This window comes from Anabrus simplex, chromosome 3 (genome assembly GCF_040414725.1).
Source record: "Anabrus simplex isolate iqAnaSimp1 chromosome 3, ASM4041472v1, whole genome shotgun sequence".
Classification (NCBI taxonomy): Eukaryota; Metazoa; Arthropoda; class Insecta; order Orthoptera; family Tettigoniidae; genus Anabrus; species Anabrus simplex.
In genome coordinates, this window is record NC_090267.1 from 247096149 (window position 1) to 247115282 (window position 19134).

Consider the following 19134-nt stretch of genomic DNA (forward strand, 5'->3'; position numbering starts at 1 on the left):
TGATAATTAATAAGACCAAAAGTATGATCATTGGAGGCAGAGGTAGAAGTTGTCGTATTAGTATAGGGGGCGAAGAAATAGAGCAAGTCAGTAACTTTAAGTATTTAGGGAGTATGATCACTGATCAGAGATGATATGTATTGCACGGCAGGAATTAGGAACAGAATTGCCATGGCAAAAGAAGGCTTTAAGAGAAAATTGAAATTACTTTGTGGGCCACTAAACAAAGATTTGAGGAAAAGACTTACTAAGTGTTATATTTGGAGCATAGCTCTGTATGGCACAGAGACATGGACATTGTGAAAGGAAAAGGAGAGAAGATTGGAGACACTAGAGTTGTGGGTATGGAGGAGAATAGAGCAAGTAAAATGGGAAGACCGGGTAAAGAATCAGGAGGTATTACGAAGAGTTGGAAAAGAACGAAGTATGTTGCAAATCATTAGAAGGAGAAAAATGAATGCGATCGGACATTGTTTGAGGAGGGACTGTTTACTGAAAGAAAGAATAGAATGAATGGTGAAAGTCAAACGAGGAATAGGAAGGAAAATATATCAAATGTTGGACAATATCATAGGAAAATCTTGGCACAGGACAGGCAAACGTGGAAGAGGTTCACCCCTTGACAAGACCTGCCATAAAGCAGAATACCCGGGTGATAATGACATACAACGAATCACACTACCATCCACCACAGAAACACCCAATAAACAACACATCTGTCTGCATAGGATTGGCTTAGGGTAAAACCGGGATTAATCCACGCACAGTACTGGCACCAAGAAATTGTGAAAAGGCCAGGAAGAACAAAAGAAAGAATATTTAATTTTGTTGCTATACTACGTATTGGAAACAGACATTGCCTCCAGGATATCTGCCAACTGCAAATATAATGTTCAGTCAGTTTGGTATTCTGACTGGTTGGCTGAATGTTCAGCGTAGAGGCCTACTTTTCAGAGCGTCCCATGCTCGATTCCCAGCCGGGTCAGGAATTTAAGCCATTTCTTGTTAATTTCTCCAGCTCGGAAAGTTTGAATGTGCATTTTTCTTGATAGATACTTCTTCATTTTCACACAGAATACCGAAGAAATTCGTAATAGCAGAATACATTACTCCACATGGGATTGGTAACAGAAGGACCGTAAAACTCAGCCAAATCCACATGAACGACACCAGGTCGTAGGGAGACTGGCAGCAGAAAAAGAACAAGATTATTCGGCCAAATTGGGAAATTTGACTGCTAGAAGAACTACTGCTCTTCCTTCATGTGGTGCTGCCATAAGCTCCCTATTTTTAACGTGTAAGAAGTTGTCTTATATGTGTCAATATGGTGTGTGCACTAGTTTGAATATTTGTCATTAACCAGAGCTATGATTAGGAAAAAATCAATTTTGATCTATTTGCTAGGTACAAGCCCAACATAAACCCGAATTTGAATTCAGAAACCACAGAATATCACTAGAATGACGGCTGGCGTGAAATTCTAACCTACCCTTCTAGTCAATATTACTGTGACTAGGAAAGCCGAGGGTGCAGGAGCCAGCGGAGAGATCAATACTATCCCCTTGTGGGTGGCGGTGTAGAATAACACCCTCGGTATACCCTGCCTGTCGTATGCGGCGAATAAATGGGGCCCCAGTGCCTCTTAACTTGGGAGTGTGGGTTGACGACAACGGGGCCCTTAGCTGAGTCTTGGCGTTGTTTCCACTTACATGTGCCAGCTCCTCTCTTTCACGTATTCTATGCGACCTCCCTTGGTCATCTCTCGCTTCGACCCCGATGGTATTAGGTTGCGAATCCTAGGGAGTCTCATTTTCACGCCCTTCGTGGCCCTTGTCTTCCTTTGGCCGATGACTTCATTATTCAAAGTGTTGGATCCCTTCCCTTTTTTTCCCTTTGAATAGTGTAAATAGAGGATGATTGCCCAGTTGTACTTCCTCTTAAAACAGTAATCACCACCACCAGATGTATAATAGTCCCGACGAATCGTTGTAGCAAGCGATAAGGAAACTCCTTCGAAGAAGCTGGAAATTCCCAACAATGGAGAAGGTGCCCGGAACGATCTTGATTAGAAATGATGAGATTTTTCCGCTGGTCTATATAAAGAGCGATACCGGGCGAGCGCGTATCAGTTGTGAGACGGTCAGCAAGACAGGAGCAAATAATTCGGGAGTGCGTCAGCGAGTAATGAGTCAATCAGACGCGCAATTCAGTGCGACGTGTGAGTTGAGTGCTTGGCTAAGCTGTGTTGCGGAGTGAACTGCGCTGCGAGAGGTGCTGTTGGCGAGCAGGAGTTCGATGCGCAGGAGAAGGAGGGCTGTGTAGTCGGCCACGTTACGTGAGTACAAACTGCAACAAGTTCAACACCCGTGCTCGAGTATACTTATAAATAACTGTAAAAAGTAGTTCAAGAAATTTAGTTGATAGTATACCATGTTGCCCCTCTAAGAAGTATTTTTAGTACTAAGGACCCCTACAGCCCACGATATTATCTCACTTGCTCATGAGTGCAACTTGTTTTCCTCCCATGTTCATTTATTTTTGGAGAGGAGTGTGCTACATTAACCCCAGTAATAAATACTTCGTTCTGCTGTAGTGTCCAAGGGAGAAATGTTTATTTGTATTGAGAGCCTGAGTGTAGATTTCCTGACCCAAAGTTATAAAAAAAATTAAGTCCCAGAGTACATTATCAGAGCGATTTCGTGGCTAGTTATTCAATGAAATGGGTGAATAGTTTCCGAACAACAAACGAGCCAGTGCGCAATTATTCAGCACAACTGGAATTTGTGCTATTGTCACGAAAACCTGTGGCAGATGTAACCAACTGACAGTGGATGTAATCTGAATGAATTAATTTTGAATATTAATTATTTTTAAAGATTAGTTGAATTTCATTAATATTACATTTATTGAAATCAAAAGTGGCACTGGGATGATTTCGTTATGATATGAATAATTCAATAATATTTCAATATTATTTTAATTTTAATATAGTTATATAATACAAAGGACAGTTTGTTAAAATATGTACAAGTATCAAATTAATAATAATAATTTCGTGTGGCTATTTCTAGCCGAGTGCAGCCCTTGTTAGGCAGACCCTCCGATCAGGGTGGGCGGCGTCTGTCACGTGTAGGTAACTGCGTGTTATTGTGGTGGAGGATAGTGTTATATGTGGTGGGTGAGTTGCAGGGATGTTGGGGACAGCATAAACACCCAGCCCCCGGGCCATTGGAATTAACCAATGAAGCATAAAATCCCCGACCCGGCCGGGAATCGAACCCGGGACCCTCTGAACCGAGGGCCAATACGCTGATCATTCAGCCAACGAGTCGGACATCAAATTAATAAAATGCAGGGATGTGATAGAGAAACAACTATTTATAAACGAGTGGGGGTGTATTGCATTTTAACTAGGTCTGCTCTTTTTTACATATGGTTCACCATTCGCGATTCATTCGTTACGTCTCTGTCATTCTTCTTTTCTGGTGCGAACTGAGTCACATATCTGGATTTGGCCCTGTCTTACGTCTGAATGCCCTTCCTGACGCAACACTGTGTGGAGGGATGTAATCACTATTGCGAGTTTCTGTGGTGGATGGTAATGTGGCGTGTCGTTGCATGGCTGTCTCTGTGCTCTAATAAATGTTTTACTATTTCATTTTAACTGATATAATTCAGTTTCTTTCCAATCAAAGCCATGTTTACGGTACGCTCAATATTTGTTCAGTGTCTACTGAAATAAAACAAAATGCACGTTTGAATGGACAAGTAAATGTATAATATAGCCTACAACGAAAGAAGACCATGTCATTAACGAAATGCCGCGGGCGAGCACAAAGTGAGGAAACACCTGGTTATCAAATCTGTTCTACAGGAAAGAGTTTCAAAAACATACCAGTGGATGGTGGAAACGAGCCAGACGCCTATTAGCGGCTTATCCTACTTATTAATGTATTTTATCCGGGCTGAGTAGCTCAGGTGGAAGAGTGCTGGACTTCTGAACTTAAGTTGGCGGATTCGATCCAGGCTTGGTCTGATGGTATTTGAGGGTGTTCAAATACGTTACCCTCGTGTCGATAGTTTTACTGATACGTAAAAGAACTCTTGCGGGACAAATTTCCGGTACTTCGCCGTCTCAGAAAGCCCAAACCCCATACCCGTATAAAAGCTGCCTACGCCTTTTAACATCAAGCCCTGACAAGGGTTTATTTTTCAAGTTGTTTTACGTTGCACCGACACAGATAGGTTTTATGGCGACGATGGGACAGGAAACGGCTAGGAGTGGGAAGGAAGCGGCCGTGGCCTTAATTAAGATACAACCTGGTTTTGCCTGCTGTTAAAATGGGAAACCACAGAAACAATCATCAGGGCTGCCGACAGTGGGGTTCGAACCCACTATCAAACAGTTAATAAATGGATGTCTATCTACTTTATGCAAGTAAAATGATGCACTTCTATGTACGTTTTCAGAATGTCTTCCAATGGTTTACACACTACAGATTGCCATAAGCGCTGCTTGTCGCTTTCCTAACAAAATAAGACTACCCAAGTGTATTCTCCATGTGTGTGTTGGATAAACATATATATTAAAACAAGAAATATTTTACTGTAGCTGCAACGAATACCGAAGAGAACTAAAAATATACACTCCTGCGAAGTGTTCACTACTCAGAACAAGCCCATAACTTTGTAAGATCTAGTTTCACACAGACAAACAATATTACACAAGTATTTACAGTAATAATGACATTTAAGCGATACAATATTTAAGAGTACGACATAAACCACACAAAATCAAAGTTGCTAGCTTTCAAGCCAGATGTTTTGGAACTGATTATTTAGCAGAAAACCGAGCTCGATAGCTGCAGTCACTTAAGTGCAGCCAGTATCCAGTATTCGGGAGATAGTGATTTCGAACCCCACTGTCGGCAGCCCTGAAGATGGTTTTCCGTAGTTTCCCAATTCCGCACCAGGCAAATTCTGGGGCTGTACCTTATTTAAGGATAGGGCTGCTTCCTTCCGACTCGTAGCCTTCACAGTCCCATCGTAACCGTAAGATCTATCTGTGTGTGCGCGATGTAAACCAACTTGTGAAAATCCACAGCCTGTTTCCAGTCATTCGATCGAGTCAAGAATGGAATGAATGGAGCCTCCATCTGGCGGCGAGGATAGGAATTGTGCCGACTGTCGAAGCCTGTCGCACTCTTTTGGGGCAGTTATTAATGAATGACAGATGAAACGAAATGATATGGGAGAGTGTTGCTGGAGTGAAAGATGACAGGGAAATGCGGAGTACCCAGAGAAAAACCTGTCCCGCCTCCGCTTTCTCCAGCACAAATCTCACATCGAGTGACCGGGATTTGAACCACGGAACCCAAAGGTGAGAGGCCGGCGCGCTGCCGCCTCAGCCACGGAGGCTTAAATCAACTTGTAAAACATAAAATTGTTTACCAGAAAGGATTTCATTTCCAGTCCACAGTTGAAAGGTATCGATATTTTTTCCTAAAATGTCACTGATCTGAGTTTTTTTTTTTTTTGCAATTTGCTTTACGTCACACCGACACAGATATGTCTTATGGCGATGATGGGATAGGAAAGGCCTAGGAATTGGAAGGAAGCGGCCGTGGCCTTAATTAAGGTACAGCCCCGGCATTTGCCTGGTGTGAAAATGGGAAATCACGGATAACCATCTTCAGGGCTGCCGACAGTGGGGTTCGAATCCACTATCTCCCGAATACTGGATACTGGCCGCACTTAAGCGACTGAAGCTATCGAGCTCGGTGATCTGAGTTTAATTGATAACAAACTGTATGGCCATATCTTGAATATTGCATTTCTCTTTTCCGTGCACATTGATGATTCCAACTTTTTCATTTAATGTAAATCATTTACGTTCCTCTGCTATTTTAACACATTTCAAAAGATATGTACATAAGGGCTTCACAAATAACTACTGCTTCTGGGGAGAATGTAGATCTGATGGGAGTTTAAGAACAGTCAGCATAAATTTGCCGTGCTAGAGGCCAATTTATTCCTTGGAACAATTGTAGAGCTGTGTGCCTGTTGGGAAAATTATATTCCATCTGGTCTACAGGAACGGTGCCCACACACAAATGAAAAGAAGGAACATGTATTGCTGGTTGATTAGGTGGCAGCTGTGGTTGTAAAAATTCGAAAAATACTGGAAGCTATTGAGCAGTGGGAGAATGCTTTTTACCTGTGGCCGTCCTCGATTTTCAACTGACTTCAGATGTTGACGTATATCATGGACGAGACAAGACTTGTAGAGATGTATCCATTCAGTACAAATCTGTCTGATAAGTACTAACGACTAATGTGAAGGGGAAAATCAACCACCTGATATTCGAGGGTTTGATATTAGCCACTCCAATCTACGAATACATCTAGCCAATCGTTATCAGAAGTAACTTCGCTTCGTCCGGAATGTTTATTGTGCAAACGTTTTATTCTGCGTCACACTTCAGAAATTTATTTATTTATTTATTATTTATTTATTTATTTATTTATTTATTTATTTATTTATTTATTTATTTATTTACATGGCGTTGCTCATGCTATGAAGTCTGCTGTTATGCCAAACCATATTAGCCTGTATGCGCTACATTGTACAAACTATAGTGGTTCCTAATTATATATAATTAATTATGAATTTTAACTTAATGATTATAAATGATACATTTCTGACAGTTACTACAAGAGCACGTCGATGATTATGATGCTTGTTGTTTAAAGGGGCCTAAAATCTAGGTCATCGGCCCCTAATTGTACGAAATGATACGAAATGTAATGACACTTTTAAAGTCCAAAATCATACATTGACCATGATTCAAAGCGTGTTGATGAAGAATGAATGGATGGATATGAATTTAAAACAATCAGTGGATCTGACCCTCAATGCCACAGATTCCAATAAATTAGCGTTAAACTGACCAACGGACTGCTTCTAAAGCAAATCCCGAATCAATGATGCTTGTAGTCCCTTATAATGGTACTGATCGCTAGGAAAGTAGAACCATGGTATTTATCATGTTGCGGTACTAATAGAAAGTAGCGTAGACTCGCGGTATTGCACACATTATGATACTACTCACAGGTAATGAAATACGCACATGTAATGCACACCCTATGGTGTTTCGCATATTGCGGCGCCATTTACAGCCTAGGCAAACCTATGGCATTCCTCGCATAGGTGTGCTAATCACAGGGGACTCGCACTATCCCGTGGTGTTCTATACATAGTAGGTACTAATCACTAATAGAGTTTTCATTAGTACACACACCACATTCCAAATGTGGAAATGAAATGGAATGTCGTATGGCTTTTAGTGCCGGGATATCCCAGGACGGGTTCAGCTCGCCAGGTGCAGGTCTGTCTATTTGACTCCAGTAGGCGACCTGCGCGTCGTGATGAGGATGAAATGATGAAGACAACACATACACCCAGCCCCGTGCCATTAGAGTTAACCAATTAAGGTTAAACCCCCGGACCCGGCCGGGAATCGAACCCGGGACCCTCTGAACCGAAGGCCAGTACGCTGACCGTTCAGCCAACGAGTCGGACTCCAAATGTGGAATATGTATACAATAAATAACTAATAATCGCACAGGCAACCGTTGTTTAAGGAAGATTTTAAACATCTACTGGCCGGAAGTAATCTCCAATCATGAGCTATGGAGAAGGACGGGTGAAAGCGAGACGGCCATACAGATAAAGCGGCGGAAATGGAAATGGATAGGGCATACGTTGAGGAAAGGGAATGAAGCCATTGAGAGAGAGGCACTGGATTGGAACCCGTAGGGTAAAAGGAGAACAGGAAGGCCCAAACAAACGTGGCGAAATCTGTACACATGGAGGCAATGGAAGAAGGCAAGACCTGGAGAGAGGTGAAGAGGTTGGCTGGCAACAGGATCAGATGGAGATGCTTTGTTGATGCCCTATGTTCCACAAGGAACAACAGGGGAAAAAAATCGCACAGGGAAATTGTACATAGTATTAAGTTTTTAAGTAATATGCTGTGTTTTTAAGAGTTATTTTACAGCTGTGTTTTCACTACGCTAATCTTATAACTGTTATATTTTAAAGAGGTTAAGACATTAAGAACATTATAGTTCTGCTTATTAAAATGCTTAAAAATTGTTTTAACCAATATTAATGTTCACTGTTTCCGAATTGTTTAAGTATAATAACTGTGTGATATTCGTACAAAATATATGTAAATAATAGACTTCGATGGGATAATCTCTATATATAACAACCACTTCAGGATCCTGATCTAGCTTGGTAAGATAAGTAGCTGATGATGCTTGTAACATAAGCGAAACATGTTCCACAATAACTAATGTAAAACGAATTATATTCTAGTCATACGGATTGTATGGTACTGAATAGGGGGTTGTCAATAAACAAACTGTATTTTATAGTATACTGAAACTTCAGTGCGCATAAAAAATGAGATTAATCACTTGTAATACTAGACATAGGCAAGGCAGACCCATGGTGTCGCTCATATAGCGATACCAATCACAGGTACTGTAAATCCCACACTGATTCACACACTCTCGATACTAATCACAAACCGATTGTGTACCTAACATAGTGGTACTACGCGCAAGTAAAGGTGTTCCCCGCGTGGTGGTACTAATTGCAAGTAGTTTCATGGTTCTAATTCGATCATCCCTTGGTCGCCCCTTTTAGTCGCCTCTTACAACAGGCATGGGATACCATGGGTGTATTCTTCGCCTGCGTCCCCCATCCACAGAGGGATGTGTGTCTGGTCCACGGGAGCTATTTTATTTCGCTCAAGTCCGCCGGAAAGCCGGTGAGGACCACCCCCTATCCACCACCTGGGAAGCGCCACGTAGGAGTATCTCCTCTCCCCACTGCTATGCCAGCGTAGTAGATTCGTGGAAGAAAACATTACTTTGTATACTAATTTCATAAATCTAAGTACCATTTATAACATTTTTTATTAGTATACTTCTGCTATTTATGTCTCTAATTACAGTCGGAAGGGAATTCCAGGAGCGTATGGTTGCAGCTATGAATGAATTGCCGTAACTTATCTTGCGGTAAATTGGAAAAATAAGCAGGAAGAGGTTTCTGAGCTTCCAACAATACTGTTTGGGGATGACAAATATTTCCACAATTTGCTTTACGTCGCACCGACACAGATAGGTCTGACGATGGGATAGGAAATGGCCAAGCGTGGGAAGGAAGCAGCCGTGGCCTTAATTAAGGTACAACCCCAACGTTTACCTGGTGTGAAAATGGAAAACCACGGAAAACCATCTTCAGGGATGCCGACAGTGGGATTCGAACCCAATATCTCGCGAATACTGGATACTGGCCGCACTTAATCGACTGCAGCTATCAAGCTCGGTGACAAATATTTAAGATCCGTTCTCAGATAACTTTATTCGCCTGTACGGAGGATGTTTCGGTCAAGCGAGACGGAGAGAAGGTTTCTTCTGTTCAAGACAGGACGGTACATGCGAATACCTGGGTATGATTGATTAAAAGGAATGGACGCAAGTACTATAAGTTCGCTGAAGTTTAGTGGTAAGTGTGGCGTTTAGGTTGTTGTATGTTACATTACCGTAATTGAATATAGGCAGAATTAAGCTCTGAACAAGTAACTTCTTGGTATTTAGTGGAAGAAGATCCCGTAAACTTTTAAGGGAATGCAAGGAAAATAAAACTCGCTAGCGGGTATTCATATCCTCGTTCAGAATGGAGCAAAATTGTCCCCAACTCTTTTTATCTGTTTCTTCAGCAATATACTCATAAATACCAATGTCATCTTATATTCAAAATATAGTTCAGAGGCGGGATGTGCGCTTCGGAGTGTGGATCGTTGTAATGCAACAGCGTGAGAGCATTGGGGATTCCACCAGACACTTGGCGCATGGCCATTTCCTTGACGAAGTCTGGTATAGGGAATTGAACTGGCAGGGCGAATCATGGCGTTCATAAAATGGTGATAGCGATTTGGGGTAGCTGCATTTAGTGTAATCATTTGCACCACTTCTTGCATTCTTGCAGTAAAGCAAATCCTATTAGCTTCTTTTAATATTCCATTTACGTGCAGGAACATAATAAGTGACTGTGCTAGTGGTGAGCTGTAGACTGATTAGAACTGAGAAATGGTTAGAGGCCATTGGATCTTTTAGTGTAGTCCAATTTGTTACCAGAGCTACTGAAGGGTAAGCAAAATTGTAAAAATTTGAAATATCTGCGTTAATGCTGTCTCCAGTGATAAATTCTCCATAACAAAAGTTATCAAATTAACATTTCTGATTTCATGCGCGGCCAAATTGATCCTCCAATGAATAAAAAAGGAAATATATTGAAATTTTGTAATTAAGCGTCCGTGGCTCAGACGGCAGCGCACCGGCCTCTCATCGCTGGGTATCGTGGTTCAAATCTCACCCACTATGTGCGAGGTTTGTGCTGGATAAAGGGGAGGCGGGACAGGTTTTTCTTCGGGTACTCTGGTTTTCCCTCTCATCTTTAATTCCAGCAACACTCTCGAATATTATTTCATTTAATTTTCCAATCATTAATCATGGACCCAGAGGAGTGCGACAGGCTTTGGCAGCCAACACAATTCCTATTCTCGCAGCTAGATGGGAGCTTCACTCATTCCATTCCTGACCTGGTCAAATGACTGGAAACAGGCTGTGGATTTTCATTCAAGTTCTGTGTTTCTTGCACCCTACCATTATTAATGTGAATTTTAACGAAAAATTCTTTGCAACAAAGAGGGAAAGAACAGTCTATTCAGATCTTCCATAACTCATACATTTTTATCGAAGTAGGAAGAGAACCGATCCCGATACTTGACTTGTGTTTATAATTTCCTTTACGTCGCACGGACACATTAAGTATTATGGTGACGGTGGGATATGAAAAGGCTAGGAATGGGGAGGAATCGACCATATCTTTAATCAAAGTACAGCTCCAGCATTTGACTGGTATGAAAATGGGAAACAGCAGCAAACCATCTTCAGGGCTGACGACAGTGGGGTTCGAACCTACCATCTGCAAGGTGACAGCTAAGTGAGCGTGCTACTCACTCGATCCGATACTTGAATGTATTGCTGTCCCCAAGAGGGCCGCGAGAACACGTCTGCATGAAGCGCGATCTAGGGGAGTTACATAGTCGACTGGAATAGCTTTTGGTGGGGAGGAGCTGGGAATTCATTCCCAGCCATTCCACTGGATCATGCATATTCGTGTACTTTGACATACTGTTCCATCAGAATATTCGAGCTATTCGATCCGTGCTATCGAGGCACTGATACGAATGGGGAGTTTATTACTGAAAGAAACAAGGCAGAGCAGTCTTCACCGCTGTCTGTGACCAAGTCATTCCAGCACTGGAACTTGGCTTTGGTAGATCGCAATTATCGTGCCTTGACTCTCACTTTTGCATTAATAGTTTACTTGCTATGGAGCCTGTCCATTTACAAACAGGCCACCATATTAGCAGATTAACACAAGCCGTGAAGCAGATAGCTTTTTTCAATTCAACTGAACTGCCTACACGGCCCACCTGTACGATAGCCAGTAAATAAATAATTACATATGGATCAATAAATAAGCAACTGTAAATATGTATGTAATTATCGTAGTATAATTTCATACTTCTATTTTCATAAACGTTAATTAAAAATTATGATTTTAAAATCATTTTTTTCTTTGCGTTCAATTGTCAACCATAGTGAATTTTCCAGGTCATGCATTCATGTACTTGAAGTACGTGGAATGTTATCAACAATAATAAAGGAATTAAGTTTTCTTCCACTAACCATTTGAAGTAGTTTATCCTTAGTACAACCATCATATTCAGAAGGACGTAATTCGTTTCACCCTCTTCACCGCACATGCAGTGTATCTTAATGACTCTACCGCACCTAAGTTGTTTGTTTTTCACAAGCGTTTTGCGTTCCTTCGCGTCATAAAAGGTTGACGAGGCAATCGATTCCCGTAGGCTGTTTGAAACGCAACCGTTACGAGTGATAGGACAAGCATTATGCAATAGCCTGCTGTAATGTCCTACAGCGTGGTGGTCACAGCTAGCGAGTAGAACTGTATCAGTGGGACCCAGACAATTTTCGGACGAGCTGACTTCACGTGTAGTTGGAAACTTGCATACAGGAGATACTGAGTTCAAATCGCAATGTCAGTGGCCCTGAAGATGGTTTTCCGTGAATTTCAATCGCTTTTACATGACAAATTTTGGGGTTGAACCTCAACTTAGACATCGGCCATAACTTACAATTCCTGACCATTCCCATCCTAATGTCATTGGAATCCAGTAAGCATTTATGTGACTGTAAGAAGGGAGTCCATTCAAGGATGCTGCTGAGCTTTAGAGTGTCATCATTCAGTCTCGTAAGTTCAGATGATGAGATGCATCTAACCTGGTCGTATATACCAAGCAATACGACTGAATCTACTATTGCGTCGAAATAATCAGGCATTTCTGGCCGGGCAGCACTCAAGGCCTTTTGAGAGCTGTACGTGCTGCAACTTCAGGTGTAATACTGTACGAGGAATTACAGTAATTTACTGTTAGTGCTTCCCAGCTATACTGGACACATATAACACATCCGTAGAAACGTTTGCCTACAAGGCAGGAGTAACGCCATCACGAAACAAAGTTGTCTGTGGTAAAAGGGCCATGTATACAAACATTTTAAAAACTCTACTAGAACGCTCTCTAATGATAAATCTCTTTTTTTCTGTTAACTAATGCCAGGTTCAGACGAGTGTACGAATAACATCAAATCATTTGCTCCGGAACTTCGAGACTTGTGTCTCATAGCGCCCAGCGCTGGATTGCCATGCATTTGTTCATCTTGGCCGCAGTAAATGAAGTACGTCATGTAGGGAACATGAAATAAACTATCAAATTCTTTGGGCGTTTGAGACGTGTCCCAGTCTATATAAATAAAGTTGTATGGGATCTGCTGTCTGTAATTTCATTTGTTTTTCCAATTGTTTAGATATTTATCCGTTTTAGATCAACTCAAGACCGTATAAGTGGTTCTTAATTTTCGTGTCTGCTTGTCTGTTTGTTCCATCATCACGGCGAAAAGGCTGGATAGATCTCGAACAAATTTCATATTTAGAGTATATTCATGCCGGGGAAGTTTCTGATATGCATGTGATTTAGAAATACATTAATAGACGGGGAATTTAATAGGAAAACTCGAACAGTTTTCTTCCATTTTCTCTTGTACCTTTGATTTTCTGTAAAATTTGTGGATTATATGTGAAACGGCCCTTCAAAGTAAACAACTTTTATTATGTACATAATTTCGTTTACTCTTCAAATGAAGGAGAAAATTACTATTTTCTGCGGGTCTCATACTTTGCAATGAGTGACTGACAGACCGACAACGAACATACATGTTACCATGGCAACGTCTCTGACTGCTTGCCAGCAGGGAAGTAACGTAATGTCATTTTCGTCATCATTCCTGTAAACCCATGGTTGTTCCTTGGGTAGAAAGCAAGAGAAAATTCAATCGGCCATTTTGCAGGATATTTGCGGAATACCGTTGGACGTTACAATCGTCCTCGAATAGCACTAAGGGCCGTTGTTAATATTTGAACAGTACGGCGAACTGTAGCCCATTATTTCACATCGTAAGGTGTTTTATGGCATTTGTAATAATATTTACTATATTTCTATTCTACTTCTGTTTTCCACTTTCATTTCTTGTCTCTGCCTTTCCTCTTTAGGCTTAAATAATGACACCATAAGTCGTCCTATCTGTTTACCTAAGAATACCTGCACCTAAAATTCTCCTCTGTTACCGCCTTCTTATATCCGTAGCTCATACCATCACAATTTATTGGAGGATATTTTATTTTCACATGCATCCACTTTGTATTTACATATTTCTCCTATAAGGCTGTCCTCAGTCATAATCCAATTTTCTATTAATTTCAACTTAATTATATTGCTTTCTTCCTTAATACTCCGTATGTATGCAAGTGCTGATTCCGAAACTGGGATAATCTTTTCTTTGAGGAAAAATTCCAGGCTGTTTATATCTATAACCTTTGACTCCGGAAAATGTCGAAATATGGTCGAAATTTTAATTACAATCGTTATTCAATTTGGAGAAATCTACAACTTTGGTCCAATGAATTTTTGCCTATCTCTATCCAGTGTACGTTAAACAGAGCTGTATTTCCCGATGTCAAGTTAATTTTGTACTTTTTACACGTATATGTTATCATTTGACACACTTATATTAAAGATAAAATCATCACATTTTGGCACGCACATTGACACAGATTGTGCTATCTGTTTTGTGATACGACTTACCGTTTAGACACCAATTATCCTGAAACGAAGGTCTGCACAGTCATTAAAATTGCGTCCATATTTCGATATTTCCTGGGCTATAAGTTAGCCGAATTTTACGATTTCAGCTGTCAATGAGTACCAAAAACATAAATTAATATGTGAAAACTGTACCAAATTACACCCTATTTAATGATTCTAACTCAATATATACCATAAATATAGGCGATACGAGAAAATGTTATAGGACCAACCATGCAGAACACTATTTGTTGATATGTCGTACAGTTTCAAAGCAGTAACTCTCGAAATAAAGGTCAGCACTTATACTGTAAACGTGTCCATGCTTATCTATGTAAATAAAGTCGCAGGGCGTCCGCTGTCTGCAATTTTGTTTGTTCTGACAATTTTCCAGATATTTATCCGTTTTAGGTCAACTCGAGACCGTATTAGTAGATTTTATTTTCCGTACCTATTTGTCCCATCATCAAGGCGAAACGGCTGGATAGATCTCGACCAAACTTCACATGCAGGTATACTCATCCCTGGGAAGGTTCTGATATGTATACGATTTAAAAATCTCTGAACAAACCGGGGGGGGGGGGTGTATAGAAAAACCAGAACAGCTTTTTTACATTTTTATACTATTGATTTTCTGTAAAATTCATGGATTATATATTAAACGCCCCTTTATTGTTAACAAATCTTCTTATGTAATTATTCTTCAAATTACGGAGAAAATTGTTATTTTCTGCGGGTCTCATGCTCTGCATTGAGTGACCGACAGACCGACAACGAACCTACAGGTTACCATCCAACATTTCTGACTGCATGCCAGCAGGGAAGATGCTAATGAAACTTGGTGAATAGTTCAATGATCAAGCCTGCAAATGCTTCTAGACGCAAAAATATATAATACAATTTGATATAATTCAAGTACATATTAATATTTATAGGATCTTGTATGATGGATTCTTTAGAGATGCAGAACAGTTGACATAAAAAACAATTGTGAGGAGAGAATGTTAAAAAGCGCAATATTGGAAACAAATGAAATTCTCATATGCATAGCGTGTTATTTCTTGAAGATAATAGTTCGGGTCGTATTTGAGGTAGCGTAAGGTGATGATGACCCGGAATAGTGGTCGAAACCGGTACCGCTTTTAATCAAATAAGAATGTGACATTACATTTCTTATTTTCCTTGTGTTGAATAGGTTGAACCACTTTATTTCTTGTTTTCAATTTAATTGTACTACGCATGCATTACAGTGCTAATCTCGAAACCTGGACACTCTTTTCTTTGAGGAAAAAATCCAAACACTTCAAAGGTATAACTTTTGGCCCAAGGAAATATCGAAATATGGATGTATTTTAATGACGGTTTCGGGGTAGTTGGTGGCTAAACGGTAAACTGTATTAGGAAACAGAGAGCACAATCACCGTTCACTTTGGAGAGATCTACAAGTTTGGACCTATGACTTATTGTCGTGCCTCATTTTTTGATACGTTGGTAGCGCCGCATTTCTCGATTATAATCAAATCTCTCCAGCTCGTGTGTGACTGGTATTAGGAAAAAAGGCCTGTCTTTATTATGAACTAGCAAATGTACCCGTGCTTCGCTACGGTATTTTACGTTGTATACGGATATCTACGTAAATACTGTGCGTGCAGTAAATGAGATTGTTTTAAAATTGCATGTCTCTTAGCGTTATCCGAGAAACAGCATGGGGAGGTCCCCATACGTTGTTTTCAATGTAAAGTGAGGGTTGCAGAGTTGTGATGATAACGGCAGGCTCACTTGCCTACTGCCATTCACAATCGAGTTGGCAAGTTTACATTATAATTGCAGGCCCCATTGCCTACTGCGCGGTCACAATCGATTTGGGGAGTTTTAGTTACAATGGCAGACCCATTTCCTACTTTCAGACAGATTACAGTTGAGCAGTTTATATTACAATAGCAGGCAACTTCCCTACCACCAGTCAAAATTGAGTTGTGCAGTTATCATTATAATGACAGGCCCTTTATATTGCTGTCAGCCAGCTTACTGCCAGTCACACAGAATTAGTGAGTTTCCATGAAAATAGCAGGCCACTATGCCTAATGCTAGTCAAATTTTAGATTGGAACATTTGTTTATAATGGCGGGCATCCAGGCCTAGAGCCAAACACAATATGGTAGGGGACTTTCGAACAAAACTGTATGATCCCTTGCCTTCTGCAAGACAAATCGAGAAGTGAATTATTCATTAAAATGGTAGGCTCTCCTTACTAATGCCAGTTACACAGGAGTTGGAGAAGGACCCCATTCCTACTGCCAGCAGTCAAAGTCGGTGTAGGGAGTACTGATTACAATAGCAGACACACACTTTCTCGATCGCTACAAATCGACATCAATGAATATATATAGATGGACATACGAAAGTATATGCATGTTTACAATATTGCAGACCTTCATTTACAGATTAACTGCTGCTAAACGGTACGTCATACTGACAAAGTATTGTACCGTAAGGCGCAGTATTTAGCGATCTAAATGGCTGGTCCTATGATATTTTCTCGCATCTCATCTATTCATGGGTCAGATTGAGTCAGAAACGTTGAATAGGTTGAAATTTGTATAAGATTGTCTTACATTGCATTACTTTTCGGATAATTATGTGACATAGCATTTGGCTCACATATGGGTACTGGGTGGGCCAATGTTCGTGTAGAGTTTGATCATACTATCTTTCCTGTAAGTGATTGAAAGTATGAATTATATAGGTAAAGAGTCCAAATTTACTTAAAATCGAGAAATAGAGACGAATCTAACGTATAAGCGATACAGATACGACAAAAAGTCATAAGACCAAGGTTGAAGATCACTCCTATTTCAACGAAGATTGTGCCATCCGTTATGTGATAGGACTTCCCGTTTATCCCACGAAATACCTCGAAACGAAGGTCTGCACCATCATTAAATTGCTTCCATATTTCGAAATTCTTCGGGGATAAAAAATGAAAAAATTGAAGACCTGTGAAGTTTTTCGTTCGTTACAGGCTGAAACGTATAATTTTGCCAAATTTCAATTTTCTTGCTTGTCTGGCAGGTTATGCTGCAATCTGGATTTTTGGTGAGGGGGTAAAAATTATGACTTTCAGAAAATTAAGCCAAAAAATATGCAGACGATCATTATTACCCTGCAAACGGGTATCTGTACGAAAATTTCACCAAAATAGTCAATGTACAGGCACACAAAGTCGCTACGATTTTATTTATATAGATAGATAAGGAATCTACTCCACGTACAACACATTTTGGCTACGTCCGCTGGACTTAACCTGGAAAACCAACCGTTCATGATATCCCACATATTAATCCTCCTGTCGAAAAATTCACATGAGAACAAAAGGTTTAGAAATGAATTTCCATTAAGGATTGTAGATTTCGATTAATGTCGGATGTGCATATTTTGGGGAAGTGCAAAATTATGGTTCCGGTTTCGGATAAAACCCCAGTAAATTTAGGTATTCAGAAATAATATTGGCCCTAAAACCTACACAAGGACAGGTGGATTCTAAATATCAAGTTTGGTAGAAATATATTCAGTAGTTTTCAAGTTATAAAAACTCATACAATCAAACCGACAGATACCAAAGTTAAGAAATATGCAGATGGTCATTATTACAACTGAAACGGATAACTGTACGGAAATTCCGCCAAAATAGCCAATGTAGAGACAGACGGTCGTTGCGATTATATTTATATAGATGACAGATAAGCATGGGCACGTTTGAAAGTGCAAACCTTCATTTCGAGATTTACTGCTCCTAAACGGTACATCATACCAACAAACGGTTTTCACCCTTAGACGTCACTTTTATCGCTCTACATGTTTGGTGTTAAAACATTTTTTCGTATCTCACATATTTATAGGTTCGATTGAGTTACGATATTTGAATGGGGTGAAATTTGGGTACATTTTCATCATTTTACATTATTTTTCACATACTTATGTGGAAGCTAGAATCATGCAATTGGGTTCGCACATAGCCATTGGTCGTGTCAATGTGCGTGCCAAATTCGATGACTCTGCCTTTCTTATAAGTGTGTCAAACTAAGTATACACGTGTAAAAAGCACAAAATCTACGAACCATCGAAATATACAGCCAAATCTACCCTATAAGGTAAAGAGAGAGAGAGATACGACAAAATATCACAGGACCTAAGTTGTAGATCACTCGAAATTGAACGGAGATCATGCCATCCGTTTTGTGATAGGACTTACCGTTTAGCCGCGAAAGACCTCGAAACGAAGGTCTGCACCGTCATTAAATTGCCTATATTTCGATATTATTCGGCATAAAAAGTGAAATATTTAAAGATCTTGGAATTTTTCCGTAGGTTACCGTCTAAAACGTATAAATTTGCTTAATTTCAATTTTTCAGCTCGTGTGGCAGATTGTGAGGCAATCTTGATTTTGGGCGAGGGGGGGGGGTAAAATTTAGGATTTCCAGGGAACTATAGCTAAAAAATATGCAGGTGGTCATTATTACCCCTTAAACGGAAAGCTGTACGAAAATTTCGCCAAAATAGTCAATACACCGACACACGGTCGTTACGATATGATTTATCTAGATAGTTAAGGAATCTGCTCCACGTATAACACCTTTTGGGATATGTCCACTAGACTTAACCTGAATACCGACCTTTCATGTTATCTCCCTTATTAATCCTCCCGTTGAAAAATGCACATGAGAAAAATAAATTAGAATTGGATTTCCAAACAGTTTGATCGATTTC

At 40.2% G+C, this 19134-nt stretch overlaps 1 protein-coding gene across 1 annotated transcript in view; it reads left to right on the forward strand.

Annotated features, from left to right (window-relative positions):
• Positions 1 to 2236: 2236 nt before the first annotated feature.
• Positions 2237 to 19134, forward strand: part of LOC136866203 (uncharacterized) — an 873476-nt gene continuing 856578 nt past the window's right edge. Inside the window, exon 1 of the transcript XR_011017926.1 lies at positions 2237 to 2335. The gene's annotated coding sequence lies outside the window, so the exon portion shown is untranslated. The remainder of the gene's footprint in view (positions 2336 to 19134) is intronic.